This window comes from Lynx canadensis, chromosome X (genome assembly GCF_007474595.2).
Source record: "Lynx canadensis isolate LIC74 chromosome X, mLynCan4.pri.v2, whole genome shotgun sequence".
NCBI lineage: Eukaryota > Metazoa > Chordata > Mammalia > Carnivora > Felidae > Lynx > Lynx canadensis.
Genome location: NC_044321.2, coordinates 63743349 through 63760378, shown reverse-complemented (window position 1 = coordinate 63760378; position 17030 = coordinate 63743349).

Below are 17030 nucleotides of genomic sequence, written 5' to 3'. Positions count from 1 at the left end.
GTTCCTCTTGGATTTCAATGCCTTTTTCCTTCCCCAGATCAGGGAAGTTCTCAGCTATGATTTCTTCAAGTACTCCTTCAGCCCCTTTCTCTCTCTCTTCCTCTTCTGGAATTCCTATTATACAGATATTGTTGTGCTTGATTACATCACATGGTTCTCTAATTCTCTCCTCATTTTCCTAGATTTTTTCTCTCTCTTTTTCTCAGCTTCCTCTTTTTCCATAATTTTATCTTGTAATTCACCTATTCTCTCCTCTGTCTCTTCAATCTGAGCTGTGGTCACCTCCATTTTATTTTGCACTTCATTTATAGCATTTTTTTTACTCCTAATGACTATTTCTTAGTTCCTTGATCTCTGTAGCAATAGATTCTCTGCTGTCCTCTATACTTTTTTCAAGCCCAACAATTAATTTTATGACTATTCTAAATTCTTGTTCTGTTCTATTGCTTAAATCGTTTTTGTCAATTCTTTAGCTGTTGCTACTTCCTGGGTTTGTTTTTTTTTTTTTTTTTTTTTTTTTGAGGAGAGTTCTGTGTCGCCATTTTTGGTAGTCCCTGGGGTGGCGCTGAACTTCAGGGCACTTCCCCTGTGCTGTCTGGAGTAACTTGTGTTGGTGGGAGGGGCCACAGTCAGCCCAAATGTCTGTCCCCAACCCACCGCTGGTGCCATAGTCAGACTAATGTGTATCTTATCTTCTCCTCTCCCAGGGGCAGGACTCACTGTGGAGCGGTGTGACCCCTGTTTGGGCTACTTGCATACTGCCAGGCTTGTGGTGATGTTTTGATGGGATCTGGCGTATTAGCTGGGGTTGATCCTATTCCCTGGGCCTCTTGTCTGTGCTTGGCTCCGGAGAGTCTGTTCTGCTAGTCTTCTGGCAGTCTTCTGGTTTATTTAGGCAGGTGTGGGTGGAATCTAAGTGATCAGCAGGACGAGGTGAGCCCAGCGCCCTCCTATGCCGCCATCTTCTTCTGGATTTTTTTAGTTTCCTCATCACTTTTATTCAATATAATATTGGAAGTCTTAGCCATAACAATCAGAAAAGAAAAACAAAAGGATCCTTGTTGGTGAGGAAGAGGTAAAACTTTCACCATTTACAGATGAGATGATACTATTTGTAGAAAAGCCTAAGGATTCCCCCCAAAAATCTAGAACTGATGAATGAATTAACGAAAGATGCAGGATACAACATTATTATCCAGAAATCTGTTGCATTGCTATACACTAATGAATTTGCATGATTTGTCCATTCTACCAAAACATTCTGCAAATGTAATCTATCGAAACACCAACGTTTTTCACAGAATTATAACAAATAATCTTGAAATTTGTATAGAACTGCAAAATACCCCAATAACCAAAGCAATCTTGAAAAAAAAAGAACAAAGCTGGAGGTATCAGAGTCCCTGTTTTCAATATGTATTATAAAGTTTAGTAATCAAAACAGTATGGTACTGGCATAAAAATAGACACATAGATCATTGGAAAAGATAGAGTCTAGAAGAAAATCCATGCTCATATGGTCACTTAATCTGTGAGAAAGGCCACAAGAATATACAGTGGGGGAAAATACAGTTTCTTCAATAAATAGTGTTGGATAAATTAGCTACATGGAAAAGAATGAATTGGGGCCATTTTCTTACATCATACACAAACATAAACAGAATAAAGACATAATTCTGAGACCTGAAGCCATACAATTACTAGATGAAAACATAGGCAGTAATATCTTTTTTATCAGCTGTGTCTGATATGACACCATCAAGTATAATACTATTTGCATTACAAGAATCCCAGAATAAAAAGAGAAAGAAAATGGGGAAGAAATTTTATTTGACATGATAATATCTGAAAAATTCTGCATCTGGGGTAGGAAACAGATATCCAGGTCCATGATGCACAGAAGGCCCCAAATGACACCAACCCAAAGAGGTCCACACCAAGACACATAGTAATTAAGATGGAAAAAAAAAGTAGTGATAAAGGGAGAATTTTAAAAGAAAAAACAAGTTACAAATAAGGGAAACCCCATAAATCTATAAGCTGATTTTTCAGGAGAAACTTTGCAGACCAGAAAGGAGTGGCATGATATATAAAGAAAGTACTGGGGATGGGGGACTCTACAACAAGCTATCATTTAGAATACAAGGAATTAAAGAATTTCCCAGAAAACAAAAGTTAAAGTAATTAATGACCACAAAACCAGTCTGGCAAGAAATGTTAAAGGAAACTTTTAAGTTTTTATTTTAATTCCAGTTAGTTAACATGCAGTATTGTGTTAGTATCAAGCATACAACGTAGTAATTCAACAATCACATACATCACCCAATGCACATCAGTGCAGTCCTTAACAGCTATACATAAAGCTGTTTTTTGGCTTCTCTCTCTATATATATATCTCATTCTCTCTCTCCCTCTCCCTTTCTCTCTCTCTCTCTCTCTCTCTCCCTCTCTCTCCTTTTCCTCTTGATTGATAGTTTTCTTGCTTAAATTCCACATATAAGTGAAATAACATGGTATCTTTCTTTCTCTATTTGGCTTAACATAATACTCTCTAGCTCCACCCATGTTGTTGCAAATGGCAAGATTTCATTCTTTTCAGTGGTTCAATAATATTCCATTGTATATATAAACCATTTTTTTATTTATCAATTGCTGGACACTTAGGCTGCTTCCATAATTTGGCTATTGTAAATAATGCTGCTATAAACATAGGGGTGCATGTATCCCTTTGACTTAGTGTTGTTGTATTCTTGGTAAATATCCAGTAGTGCAATTGCTGAATCATAGGGTAATTCTATTTTTAACATTCTGAAGAGCCTCCATACTGTTTTCCAGAGTGACTGACCCAGATTGCATTCCCACCAACAATTCACAAATGTTCCTTTAAAAAAATATGTATTTATTTTTGAGGGTGGGGGTGCAGGGGCAGAGAGAGAGGGAAAGAGAGAATACCAAGCAGGCTCCACACTGTCCATGCAGAGCCCGATGGTGGGCTCAACCTCAGGAACTGTGAGATCATGACCTGAGCTGAAATCAAGAGTTGGAATTTAACCGAGCCACCCAGGTGTCCCAAGGGTTCCTTTTTCTTCATATCCTCACCAATACCTGTTTTTTCCTTGTGTTGTTGATTTTAGCCTTTTTGATAGGTGTGAGGTGTAGTTTTTTAAAATTTTTTAATGTTTATTTTTGAGAGAGAGAGAGACAGAGTACGAGCAGGGGAGGGGCAGAGAGAGAGGGAGACACAGAATCCGAAGCAGGCTCCAGGCTCCAAGCTGTCAGCACAGAGCCCAATGTGGGGCTTGAACCCATGAACCGTGCATGAGATCATTACCTGAGCCAAAGTTGGGCACTTAACTTACTGAGCCACCCAGGCACCCTCATTGTAGTTTTGATTTGCATTTGTCTGATTGTAAGTGAACATGAATATCTTTTCATGTGTCTATTATCCACCTCTGTGTCTTCTTTGGAGGAATGTTCATGTCTTCTGCCCATTTTTAATTAGATTATTTGTTTTTTGGGTGTTGAGCTTTATACGTTCTTTATATATTTTAGATACTAACACCTTAACAGATATGCCATTTGCAAATATATTCTCCTATTCTGTAGGTTGCCTTTTAGTTTTGTTAATTGTTTTCTTTACTGTCCAGAAGTGCTTTATTTTGATGTATCCCAATATTTTATTTTTTTTTCTTCTTTTTTTTTTTTATGAAATTTATTGACAAATTGGTTTCCATACAACACCCAGTGCTCATCCCAAAAGGTGCCCTCCTCAATACCCATCACCCACCCTCCCCTCCCTCCCACCCCCCATCAACCCTCAGTTTGTTCTCAGTTTTTAACAGTCTCTTATGCTTTGGCTCTCTCCCACTCTAACCTCTTTTTTTTTTTTTTTTCCTTCCCCTCCCCCATGGGTTCCTGTTAAGTTTCTCAGGATCCACATAAGAGTGAAACCATATGGTATCTGTCTTTCTCTGTATGGCTTATTTCACTTAGCATTACACTCTCCAGTTCCATCCACGTTGCTACAAAGGGCCATATTTCATTTTTTCTCATTGCCACATAGTACTCCATTGTGTATATATACCACAATTTCTTTATCCATTCATCAGTTGATGGAATTTAGGCTCTTTCCATAATTTGGCTATTGTTGAGAGTGCTGCTATGAACATTGGGGTACAAGTGCCCCTATGCATCAGTACTCCTGTATCCCTTGGATAAATTCCTAGCAGTGCTATTGCTGGGTCATAGGGTAGGTCTATTTTTAATTTTCTGAGGAACCTCCACACTGCTTTCCAGAGCGGCTGCACCTATTTGCATTCCCACCAACAGTGCAAGAGGGTTCCCGTTTCTCCACATCCTCTCCAGCATCTATAGTCTCCTGATTTGTTCATTTTGGCCACTCTGACTGGCGTGAGGTGATACCTGAGTGTGGTTTTGATTTGTATTTCCCTGATAAGGAGCGACGCTGAACATCTTTTCATGTGCCTGTTGGCCATCTGGATGTCTTCTTTAGAGAAGTGTCTATTCATGTTTTCTGCCCATTTCTTCACTGGGTTATTTGTTTTTCGGGTGTGGAGTTTGGTGAGCTCTTTATAGATTTTAGATACTAGCCCTTTGTCTGATATGTCATTTGCAAATATCTTTTCCCATTCCGTTGGTTGCCTTTTAGTTTTGTTGGTTGTTTCCTTTGCTGTGCAGAAGCTTTTTATCTTCATAAGGTCCCAGTAATTCACTTTTGCTTTTAATTCCCTTGCCTTTGGGGATGTGTCGAGTAAGAGATTGCTACGGCTGAGGTCAGAGAGATCTTTTCCTGCTTTCTCCTCTAAGGTTTTGATGGTTTCCTGTCTCACATTTAGGTCCTTTATCCATTTTGAGTTTATTTTTGTAAATGGTGTGAGAAAGTGGTCTAGTTTCAACCTTCTGCATGTTGCTGTCCAGTTCTCCCAGCACCATTTGTTAAAGAGGCTGTCTTTTTTCCATTGGATGTTCTTTCCTGCTTTGTCAAAGATGAGTTGGCCATACGTTTGTGGGTCTAGTTCTGGGGTTTCTATTCTATTCCATTGGTCTGTGTGTCTGTTTTTGTGCCAATACCATGCTGTCTTGATGATTACAGCTTTGTAGTAGAGGCTAAAGTCTGGGATTGTGATGTCTCCTGCTTTGGTCTTCTTCTTCAAAATTCCTTTGGCTATTCGGGGCCTTTTGTGGTTCCATATGAATTTTAGGATTGCTTGTTCTAATTTCGAGAAGAATGCTGGTGCAATTTTGATTGGGATTGCATTGAATGTGTAGATAGCTTTGGGTAGTATTGACATTTTGACAATATTTATTTTTCCAATCCATGAGCAGGGAATGTCTTTCCATTTCTTTAAGTCTTCTTCAATTACCTTCATAAGCTTTCTATAGTTTTCAGCATACAGATCCTTTACATCTTTGGTTAGATTTATTCCTAGGTAAGTGATGCTTCTTGGTGCAATTGTGAATGGGATCATTTTCTTTATTTGTCTTTCTGTTGCTTCATTGTTAGTGTATAAGAATGCAACTGATTTCTGGACATTGATTTTGTATCCTGCAACTTTGCTGAATTCATGTATCAGTTCTAGCAGACTTTTGGTGGAGTCTATCGGATTTTCCATGTATAATATCATGTCATCTGCAAAAAGCGAAAGCTTGACTTCATCTTTGCCAATTTTGATGCCTTTGATTTCCTTTTGTTATCTGATTGATGATGCTAGACTTCCAGCACTATGTTAAACAACAGCGGTGAGAGTGGGCATCCCTGTCGTGTTCCTGATCTCAGGGAAAAAGCTCTCAGTTTTTCCCCGTTGAGGATGATGTTAGCTGTGGGCTTTTCATAAATGGCTTTTATGATCTTTAGGTATGTTCCTTCTATCCCGACTTTCTCAAGGGTTTTTATTAAGAAAGGGTGCTGGATTTTGTCAAAGGCCTTTTCTGCATCGATTGACAGGATCATATGGTTCTTCTCTTTTTTTGTTAATGTGATGTATCACGTTGATTGATTTGTGAATGTTGAACCAGCCCTGCATCCCAGGAATGAATCCCACTTGATCATGGTGAATAATTCTTTTTATATGCTGTTGAATTCGATTTGCTAGTATCTTATTGAGAATTTTTGCATCCATATTCATCAGGGATATTGGCCTGTAGTTCTCTTTTTTTACTGGGTCTCTGTCTGGTTTAGGAATCAAAGGAATACTGGCTTCATAGAATGAGTCTGGAAGTTTTCCTTCCCTTTCTATTTCTTGGAATAGCTTGAGAAGGATAGGTATTATCTCTGCTTTAAATGTCTGGTAGAACTCCCCTGGGAAGCCATCTGGTCCTGGACTCTTATTTGTTGGGAGATTTTTGATAACCGATTCAATTTCTTCGCTGGTTATGGGTCTGTACAAGCTTTCTATTTCCTCCTGATTGAGTTTTGGAAAAGTGTGGGTGTTCAGGAATGTGTCCATTTCTTCCAGGTTGTCCAATTTGTTGGCATATAATTTTTCATAGTATTCCCTGATAATTGTTTGTATCTCTGAGGGATTGGTTGTCATAATTCCATTTTCATTCATGATTTTATATATTTTGGTCATATCCCTTTTCTTTTTGAGAAGCCTGGCTAGAGGTTTATCAATTTTGTTTATTTTTTCAAAAAACCAACTCTTGGTTTCGTTGATCTGCTCTACAGTTTTTTTAGATTCTATATTGTTTATTTCTGCTCTGATCTTTATTATTTCTCTTCTTCTGCTGGGTTTAGGCTGCCTTTGCTGTTCTGCTTCTATTTCCTTTAGGTGTGCTGTTAGATTTTGTATTTGGGATTTTTCTTGTTTCTTGAGATGGGCCTGGATTGCAATGTATTTTCCTCTCAGGACTGCCTTCGCTGCATCCCAAAGCGTTTGGATTGTTGTATTTTCATTTTTGTTTGTTTCCATATATTTTTTGATTTCTTCTCTAATTGCCTGGTTGACCCACTCATTCGTTAGTAGGGTGTTCTTTAACCTCCACGCTTTTGGAGGTTTTCCAGACTTTTTCCTGTGGTTGATTTCAAGCTTCATAGCATTGTGGTCTGAAAGTATGCATGGTATAATTTCAATTCTTGTAAACTTATGAAGGGCTGTTTTGTGACCCAGTATATGATCTATCTTGGAGAATGTTCCATGTGCACTCGAGAAGAAAGTATATTCTGTTGCTTTGGGATGCAGAGTTCTAAATAGATCTGTCAAGTCCATCTGATCCAATGTCTCATTCAGGGCCCTTGTTTCTTTATTGACTGTGTGTCTAGATGATCTATCCATTTCTGTAAGTGGGGTGTTAAAGTCCCCTGCAATTACCACATTCTTATCAATAAGGTTGCTTCTGTTTATGAGTAATTGTTTTATATACTTGGGGGCTCTGGTATTCGGCGCATAGACATTTATAATTGTTAGCTCTTCCTGATGGATAGACCCTGTAACTATTATATAATGTCCTTCTTCATCTCTTGTTACAGCCTTTAATTTAAAGTCTAGTTTGTCTGATATAAGTATGGCTACTCCAGCTTTCTTTTGGCTTCCAGTAGCATGATAAATAGTTCTCCATCCCCTTACTCTGAATCTAAAGGTGTCCTCAGGTCTAAAATGAGTCTCTTGTAGACAGCAAATAGATGGGTCTTGTTTTTTTATCCATTCTGATACCCTTTGTCTTTTGGTTGGCGCATTTAATCCGTTTACATTCAGTGTTATTATAGAAAGATACGGGTTTAGAGTCATTGTGATGTCTGTATGTTTTATGCTTGTAGTGATGTCTCTGGGACTTTGTCTCACAGGGTCCCCCTTAGGATCTCTTGTAGGGCTGGTTTAGTGGTGACAAATTCCTTCAGTTTTTGTTTGTTTGGGAAGACCTTTATCTCTCCTTCTATTCTAAATGACAGACTTGCTGGATAAAGGATTCTCGGCTGCATATTTTTTCTGTCTAGCACACTGAAAATCTCGTGCCAATTCTTTCTGGCCTGCCAAGTTTCAAAAGAGAGATCAGTCACGAGTCTTATAGGTCTCCCTTTATATGTGAGGGCACGTTTACCCCTTGCTGCTTTCAGAATTTTCTCTTTATCCTTGTATTTTGCCAGTTTCACTATGATATGTCATGCAGAAGATCGATTCAAGTTCCGTCTGAAGGGAGTTCTCTGTGCCTCTTGGATTTCAATGCCTTTTTCCTTCCCCAGTTCAGGGAAGTTCTCAGCTATTATTTCTTCAAGTACCCCTTCAGCACCTTTCCCTCTCTCTTCCTCCTCTGGAATACCAATTATGCGTATATTATTTCTTTTTAGTGTATCACTTAGTTCTCTAATTTTCCCCTCATACTCCTGGATTTTTTTATCTCTCTTTTTCTCAGCTTCCTCTTTTTCCATAACTTTATCTTCTAGTTCACCTATTCTCTCCTTTGCCTCTTCCATCCGAGCTGTGGTGGTTTGCATTTTGTTTTGCATTTCCTTTAAAGCGTTTTTCAGCTCCTCGTGACTGTTCCTTAGTCCCTTGATCTCTGTAGCAAGAGATTCTCTGCTGTCCTGTATACTGTTTTCCAGCCCAGCGATTAATTTTATGACTATTATTCTAAATTCACTTTCTGTTATATTATTTAAATCCTTTTTGATCAGCTCATTAGCTGTTGTTATTTCCTGGAGATTCTTCTGAGGGGAATTCTTCCGCTTGGTCATTTTGGATAGTCCCTGGTGTGGTGAGGACCTGCAGGGCACTTCCCCTGTGCTGTGGTGTATAACTGGAGTTGGTGGGCGGGGCCGCAGTCAGTCCTGATGTCTGCCCCCAGCCCACCGCTGGGGCCACAGTCAGACTGGTGTGTGCCTTCTCTTCCCCTCTCCTAGGGGCGGGATTCACTGTGGGGTGGCGTGGCCCATCTGGGCACTTGCACACTGCCAGGCTTGTGATGCTGGGGATCTGGCGTATTAGCTGGGGTGGGAAGGCAAGGTGCACGGCGGCAGGGGGGGCAGGCTTAGCTCGCTTCTCCTTAGGTGATCCACTTCAGGAGGGGCCCTGTGGCAGCCGGAGGGAGTCAGATCCGCTGCCGGAGGTTTGGCTCCGCAGAAGCACAGAGTTGGGTGTTTGCGCGGAGCGAGCAATTTCCCTGGCCGGAACCGGTTCCCTTTGGGATTTTGGCTGGGGGATGGGCGGGGGAGATGGCGCTGGCGAGCGCCTTTGTTCCCCGCCAAACTGAGCTCTGTCGTCCGGGGGCTCCGCAGCTCACCCTCCCTTTGTCCTCCAGCCTTCCCGCTTTCCGAGCAGAGCTGTTAACTTATGACCTCCCAGACGCTAAGTCGCGCTTGCTGTTGGAACACAGTCCGTCAGGCCCCTCCACTTTTGCAAGCCAGACTCAGGGGCTCTGCTTGGCCGGCGAGCCGCCCCTCCGCCCCGGCTCCCTCCCGCCAGTCCGTGGAGCGCGCACCGCCTCGCCGCCCTTCCTACCCTCTTCCGTGGGCCTCTCGTCTGCACTTGGGTCCGGTGACTCCGTTCTGCTAATCCTCTGGCGGTTTTCTGGGTTATTTAGGCAGGTGTAGGTGGAATCTAAGTGATCAGCAGGACGCGCGGTGAGCCCAGCGTCCTCCTACGCCGCCATCTTCCTGCGCCTCTCCAATATTTTATTTTTGCTTTTGTTTACCTTCCCTCAGGAGACAGATCTAGAAACAAGTTGCTAGGGCAGATATCAAAGAGGTTACTCCGTGTATTCTCTTCAAGGGTTTTTATGGTTCCAGGTCTCATATTTAGGTCTTTGTTCAATTTTGAATTTATTTTAGTGCATGGTGTAAGAAAGTGTTATGCTTTTGTTCTTTTGTGTATTGCTGTCCAGGTTACCCAGTACCGTTTGTTGAAGATACTGTCCTTATCCTGTTGGATATTTTTCTCTGCTTTGTGAAAGATTAACTGACCATATATTTGTGGATTTATTTCTGTCTTTTCTATTCTGTCCCATTGATCTATGTGTCTAATTTTGTGCCAGTATCATACTGCCTTGACCACAGCTTTCTAATGTAACTTGAAGACCATAGTGTAATACTTCCAGCTTTGCTTTTCAAAGATTGCTTTGGCTATTTGAGGTCTTTTGTAGCTCCATTCAAATTTTAGGATTGTTTGTTCTACCCTGTGGAAAATGCTGTTGGTATTTTGATAAGGATTGCATTAAATGTGTAGATTGGTTTGGAAGGTTTAGATATTTTAACGATGTTTTTCTTCCCTCCATGAGAATGGAATGTCTTTCCACTGCTTAATGTCATCTTCATTTTTTTTTTTCAGCAGTGCTGTATAATTTTCAGAGTACAGGTCTTTTGCTTCTTTGGTTATGTTTATTCCCAGGTATCTTACAGCTTTTGGTGCAACTGAACATGTGCTCTTTTTCTTAATTTCTGTTTCTGCTTCTTCATTATTGATGTATAGAAATGCAAAAGATTTCTATAAATTGATTTTGTATCCTGTGACTTAACTGAATTTGTTTATTAGTTCTAGTAGATTTTTGGTGGAGTCTTTCAGGTTTTCTATATATATGAACATGTCATCTTCAATAAATGACAGTTTTACTTCTTTCTTGCCAGTTGGGATGCCTCATATTTCTTTTTGTTGTCTGATAGCTGTGGCTAGGACTTTCCAGACATATATTGAATAAAAGTGGTGAGAGTGGACATCCTTGTACTGTTTGTGACCTTAGGGGAAAGCTTTCTGTTTTACCCATTAAAGATGATGTTAGCTATGAGGTATTCATATATGGCCTTCATTATGTTGAGGTATGTTCTTCTAAACTTACTTTGTTGAGGGTTTTTATCAAGGATGCTGTATTTTGTCAGATGCTTTTTATGCATCTATTTAATTATATTGTTCTTATCCTTTCCCTTATTGATGTGCTGTATCCCATTGATTGATTTGCAAATATTGAACCACGCATGCAACCTAGGAACAAATCTCACTAGGTCATGGTGAACGATTTTTTTAAATGTATTTTTAAATTCATTTTGGTAGCTTTTTTTCTTTTTTTGAGGATATTTGCATCCATGTTCATCACAGATATTGGCCTGTAGTTCTCTTTTTTAAGTTCTATCTTTATCCAGTTTTGGTATGAGGATAATGCTGGCCTCATTGAATAAGCTTGACATTTTCCTTCCTTTTCTGTTTTTTGGAATAGTTTGAGAAGAATAGGTATTAACTATTCTTTAAGTGTTTGCTAGAATTTGCCTATGAACCAACTGATTCTGGACTTTTGTTTGTTGGGAGTTGTTTGATGACTGGTTAAATTTCTTTGCTGGTTATCAGTGTATTCAAATTTTCTATTTCTTCTTGTTCAGTTTGGTAGTTTGTATGTTTCTAGGAATTTATAAATTTCTTCTATGTTGTACAATTTTTTGGCAGATAGCTTTTAATAATATTCTCATAATGGTATTTGTGTGGTTTTACTTGTTATCTCTCCTCTCTGATTTGTGATTTTATTTATTTGAATACTTTCTCTTTTTTACTTGATAAGTCTGGCTAGAGTTTTATCAATTTTATTGACTTTTTTTTTTTTTTTAATTTTTTTTTTCAACGTTTATTTATTTTTGGGACAGAGAGAGACAGAGCATGAACGGGGGAGGGGTAGAGAGAGAGAGGGAGACACAGAATCGGAAACAGGCTCCAGGCTCTGAGCCATCAGCCCAGAGCCCGACGCGGGGCTCGAACTCACGGACCGCGAGATCGTGACCTGGCTGAAGTCGGACGCTTAACCGACTGCGCCACCCAGGCGCCCCATATTGACTATTTTTAAAGACTGATTCTGGTTTCATTGATCTAATCTGTTTTATATTCTAAATCATTTAGTCTGCTGTAATATTTATTTTCCCTCTTTCTTCCAGTTTTAGGTTTGTTTGTTGTTGTTTTTCTAGCTCCTTTAGGTTTAAGGTTAGGTTGTTTATTTGAGATTTTTCTTCCTACTTGAGATAGTCTCTATTACTATAAACTTTTCTGTAAGAACTGCTTTTTCTGCATTCCAGAGGTTTTGGACTGTTGTGTTTCAATTTAATTTGTTTCCATGTAGTTTTCATTTCTTCCTTTATTTTCTGGCTGACTCAGTCATTGTTCAGTAGCATGTTGTTTAATTTCCACTTATTTTTGTCCCTTCCTGATTTTTTTCTTGATTGACTTTTAGTTTCATAATGTGGTCAGAAAAGTTTCATGGTATGACTTTTATCTTCTTGAATGTGTTGATGCTGCTTTTGTGGACTAATATATATGATCTATTCTGGAGAATGTTCCATGTGCACTTGAAAAGAATGTATATTCTTCTGTTTTGAATGTTCTGCATCTATTTGTTAAACACATATGTTACAGTGTGTCATTCAAAGCTATTGTTTCATCATTGATTTTCTTAGATAATCTTCCCTTTTATGTAAGTGGGGTATTTAAGTCCCCTACTGTTATTGCTTTATTATCAGTTTCTTTGTGTTTGTTATTAACTATTTTATGTATTTTTGTGCTTCTTTGTTGGCTGCATATATATTTACAATTGTTATATCTTCTTGTTGGATTGTCCCCTTTATTAACTGGTGTCCTTCTTTGTCTCTTGTTACATTCTTTGTTTTAAAGTCTGTTTTCTCTGATATATGTATTGTTATCCTGGCTTTCCTTTGACACACTGTGTCTTTTGCTTGAAATGTTTATTCCACTTACATTCAAAGCAATTATTGCTATATATGTATTTATTGCTATTTTATTTCTTGGTTTGTGGTTGTTTGTAAAGATTTTCTCTCATCCTTTCTTGTCTTTCTTTCATGGTTTGCTGGTTTTCTTTAGTGATACATTTGGATTTTTTTTGCTTTATTTGTATATTTATTAGTGGTTTCAGTATATGATTCTTATTAGGTTTGTATACAATCTCTTCTACATAAAGCAGTCTCTATTAAGTTGATGATTGTTCACATTTAAACCCATTCTTTATTCTTCTCCTACCCACACTTTAGGTATATGTTGTCATATTTTACATTAGGTTTTTTAGTGAGTTCCCTAATTCTTACAGAAATATTAATTTTTACTGATTTTGTGTTTCCACCTTTATACTGTCACTTTTGGTTTCTTCCTTCTGCTCAAAATGTACCCTTTAATATTTCTTGCCTGGCTGGTGTAGTTGTCATGAACTCCTGTAGTTTTTGTTTGTCAGAGAAACTCTTTATCTCCTTCTACTCTGAAAGATAGCCTTGCTGGATAGAGTATTTTGGGCTGCAGATTTTTCCCATGCAGTACTTTGTATGTATCATACCACTCTGTTCTGGCTTGCAATGTTTCTTTTGAAAAATCTGCTGCTAACCTTATGGGTTTTACCTTGTAAGTTACTGACTTCTTTTGTCTTGCTGCTTTTAATATTTTTTTCTTTACAATCATATTTTTCCAACTTAATTTCTTTTTTTTTTAGTTTATTTATTTTGAGAGAGAAAGAGCACAATCAGAGAAGGGGCAGAGAGAGGATCTCAAGGATCCCATAGGGCTTGAACCCATGAACTGTGAGATCATGACTGGAGCCAAAATCAAGAATTGGATGCCTAACCAACTGAGCCACCCAGGCACCCGCCAATTTAATTTCAATATGTCTGGGTGTCACTTTGCTTTTGTTTATTTTGATGGGAGTTTTCTGTGCCTCCTGGACCTGGATATCTGTTTCCTTCCCCCAATTAGGGAAGTTTTCAGCTATTATATCTTCAAATCAATTTTCTGCCCCCTTTCACTATCTTCTTCCAGGATTCCTATAATATAAATGTTATTATATTTCATGGAGTCACTGAGTTCACTAAGTCTATACTCATTTTGTATGATTATTTTCTTCTCTTTTGTTCAGCTTGATTACTTTCATTACTATGTCTTCTAGGTCATTTAGTCATTCCTCTGTGTCTCCCAGCTTTCTGTCCATTCCATCAAGCATGTTTCTCATTTTGTTTATTGAGCCCTTTCTCTCTGTTATGTTATTCCTTATCTCTGTGTTATGTTTCTCACTTATGTCTTGCACTCTTTTCTCAAGTCCAGTGACTATACATATGATCAGTGCTTTGAATTCTCTCTCAAGCATACTTACATCTGTTTTGCTTAGATCTCTGGATGTGACCTTGTCCTTTTCTTTCCTTTGGAATAAATTTCTCTGTTTCTCATTTTATCTGTCTTTATGTATCTTTCTTTTAAGAAAGTCAGCTATGTCTTCTGCTCTTGAATGTACTGACTTTATGAAGATGGCCTAGAGAGACCTGCAGTTGGTGTTCCCTGTTCACTAGAACTGGGCACTTCAGGAGAGAATCCTATGTGTTGTTTATGCCTTGCTGTTGTATTTGAGTCACTTTTACTTTCAGTGCAGTATTGTGCACTGACTTTCTGCCTATTGTGGGGTGTGCTTGCTCTCTGTGGTGCTGGTGGGACCCAGGCAAGCCAGCTCTTAGGGGAACTGAAGGGGAACTTGGGAGTGGTGTGGCAGTATAACAAAAATGTGCAATGGGTCACTAATTCAGTACAGGATCCCCAGAAGTACTGTGGCAGCTGGGGATGTGAGGCTGAGCACTGCACATGATGATGAGTTGGTTTGTTGACTTGGATGCAGATGGTATCTACTTGTGAACATGGTATCAGAGATCTGAGTGTCCTCCTACACTGCCATCTTTCCAAGCTACCTAAATACCTCCTTAAAGAAAACTTTTTGGTACAAAGGAAAGACTAAGTAGAATTAAAAGTAGGAAGCACCAAACCAGTAAAATTAAGTATACCTACAAAAATCAGCCAAGGGATTAACAAAATAAAGGAATGTAAAGTATGACACCATATACCTAAAATGTGGGGTGAGGGGAGGAACTAAGTAAGGTGTTCAAACTTAAGTGACCATGAACTTAATATAGACTGCTATATGCATGTTATATATAAACTGAGTGGTTGCACCAATTTGCATTCCCACCAACAGTGCAAGAGGGTTCCCGTTTCTCCACATCCTCTCCAGCATCTATAGTCTCCTGATTTGTTCATTTTGGCCACTCTGACTGGCGTGAGGTGATACCTGAGTGTGGTTTTGATTTGTATTTCCCTGATAAGGAGCGACGCTGAACATCTTTTCATGTGCCTGTTGGCCATCTGGATGTCTTCTTTAGAGAAGTGTCTATTCATGTTTTCTGCCCATTTCTTCACTGGGTTATTTGTTTTTCGGGTGTGGAGTTTGGTGAGCTCTTTATAGATTTTAGATACTAGCCCTTTGTCCGATATGTCATTTGCAAATATCTTTTCCCATTCCGTTGGTTGCCTTTTAGTTTTGTTGGTTGTTTCCTTTGCTGTGCAGAAGCTTTTTATCTTCATAAGGTCCCAGTAATTCACTTTTGCTTTTAATTCCCTTGCCTTTGGGGATGTGTCGAGGAAGAGATTGCTACGGCTGAGGTCAGAGAGGTCTTTTCCTGCTTTCTCCTCTAAGGTTCTGATGGTTTCCTGTCTCACATTTAGGTCCTTTATCCATTTTGAGTTTATTTTTGTAAATGGTGTGAGAAAGTGGTCTAGTTTCAACCTTCTGCATGTTGCTGTCCAGTTCTCCCAGCACCATTTGTTAAAGAGGCTGTCTTTTTTCCATTGGATGTTCTTTCCTGCTTTGTCAAAGATGAGTTGGCCATACGTTTGTGGGTCTAGTTCTGGGGTTTCTATTCTATTCCATTGGTCTGTGTGTCTGTTTTTGTGCCAATACCATGCTGTCTTGATGATGACAGCTTTGTAGTAGAGGCTCAAGTCTGGGATTGTGATGCCTCCTGCTTTGGTCTTCTTCTTCAAAATTCCTTTGGCTATTCGGGGCCTTTTGTGGTTCCATATGAATTTTAGGATTGCTTGTTCTAGTTTTGAGAATGCTGATGCAATTTTGATTGGGATTGCATTGAATGTGTAGATAGCTTTGGGTAGTATTGACATTTTGACAATATTTATTTTTCCAATCCATGAGCAGGGAATGTCTTTCCATTTCTTTAAATCTTCTTCAATTTCCTTCATAAGCTTTCTATAGTTTTCAGCATACAGATCCTTTACATCTTTGGTTAGATTTATTCCTAGGTAAGTGATGCTTCTTGGTGCAATTGTGAATGGGATCATTTTCTTTATTTGTCTTTCTGTTGCTTCATTGTTAGTGTATAAGAATGCAACTGATTTCTGTACATTGATTTTGTATCCTGCAACTTTGCTGAATTCATGTATCAGTTCTAGCAGACGTTTGGTGGAGTCTATCGGATTTTCCATGTATAATATCATGTCATCTGCAAAAAGCGAAAGCTTGACTTCATCTTTGCCAATTTTGATGCCTTTGATTTCCTTTTGTTGTCTGATTGCTGATGCTAGAACTTCCAGCACTATGTTAAACAACAGCGGTGAGAGTGGGCATCCCTGTCGTGTTCCTGATCTCAGGGAAAAAGCTCTCAGTTTTTCCCCATTGAGGATGATGTTAGCTGTGGGCCTTTCATAAATGGCTTTTATGATGTTTAAGTATGTTCCTTCTATCCCGACTTTCTCAAGGGTTTTTATTAAGAAAGGGTGCTGGATTTTGTCAAAGGCCTTTTCTGCATCGATTGACAGGATCATATGGTTCTTCTCTTTTTTTTTGTTAATGTGATGTATCACGTTGATTGATTTGCGAATGTTGAACCAGCCCTGCATCCCAGGAATGAATCCCACTTGATCATGGTGAATCATTCTTTTTATATGCTGTTGAATTCGATTTGCTAGTATCTTATTGAGAATTTTTGCATCCATATTCATCAGGGATATTGGCCTGTAGTTCTCTTTTTTTACTGGGTTTCTGTCTGGTTTAGGAATCAAAGTAATACTGGCTTCATAGAATGAGTCTGGAAGTTTTCCTTCCCTTTCTATTTCTTGGAATAGCTTGAGAAGGATAGGTATTATCTCTGCTTTAAATGTCTGGTAGAACTCCCCTGGGAAGCCATCTGGTCCTGGACTCTTATTTGTTGGGAGATTTTTGATAACCGATTCAATTTCTTCGCTGGTTATGGGTCTGTTCAAGCTTTCTATTTCCTC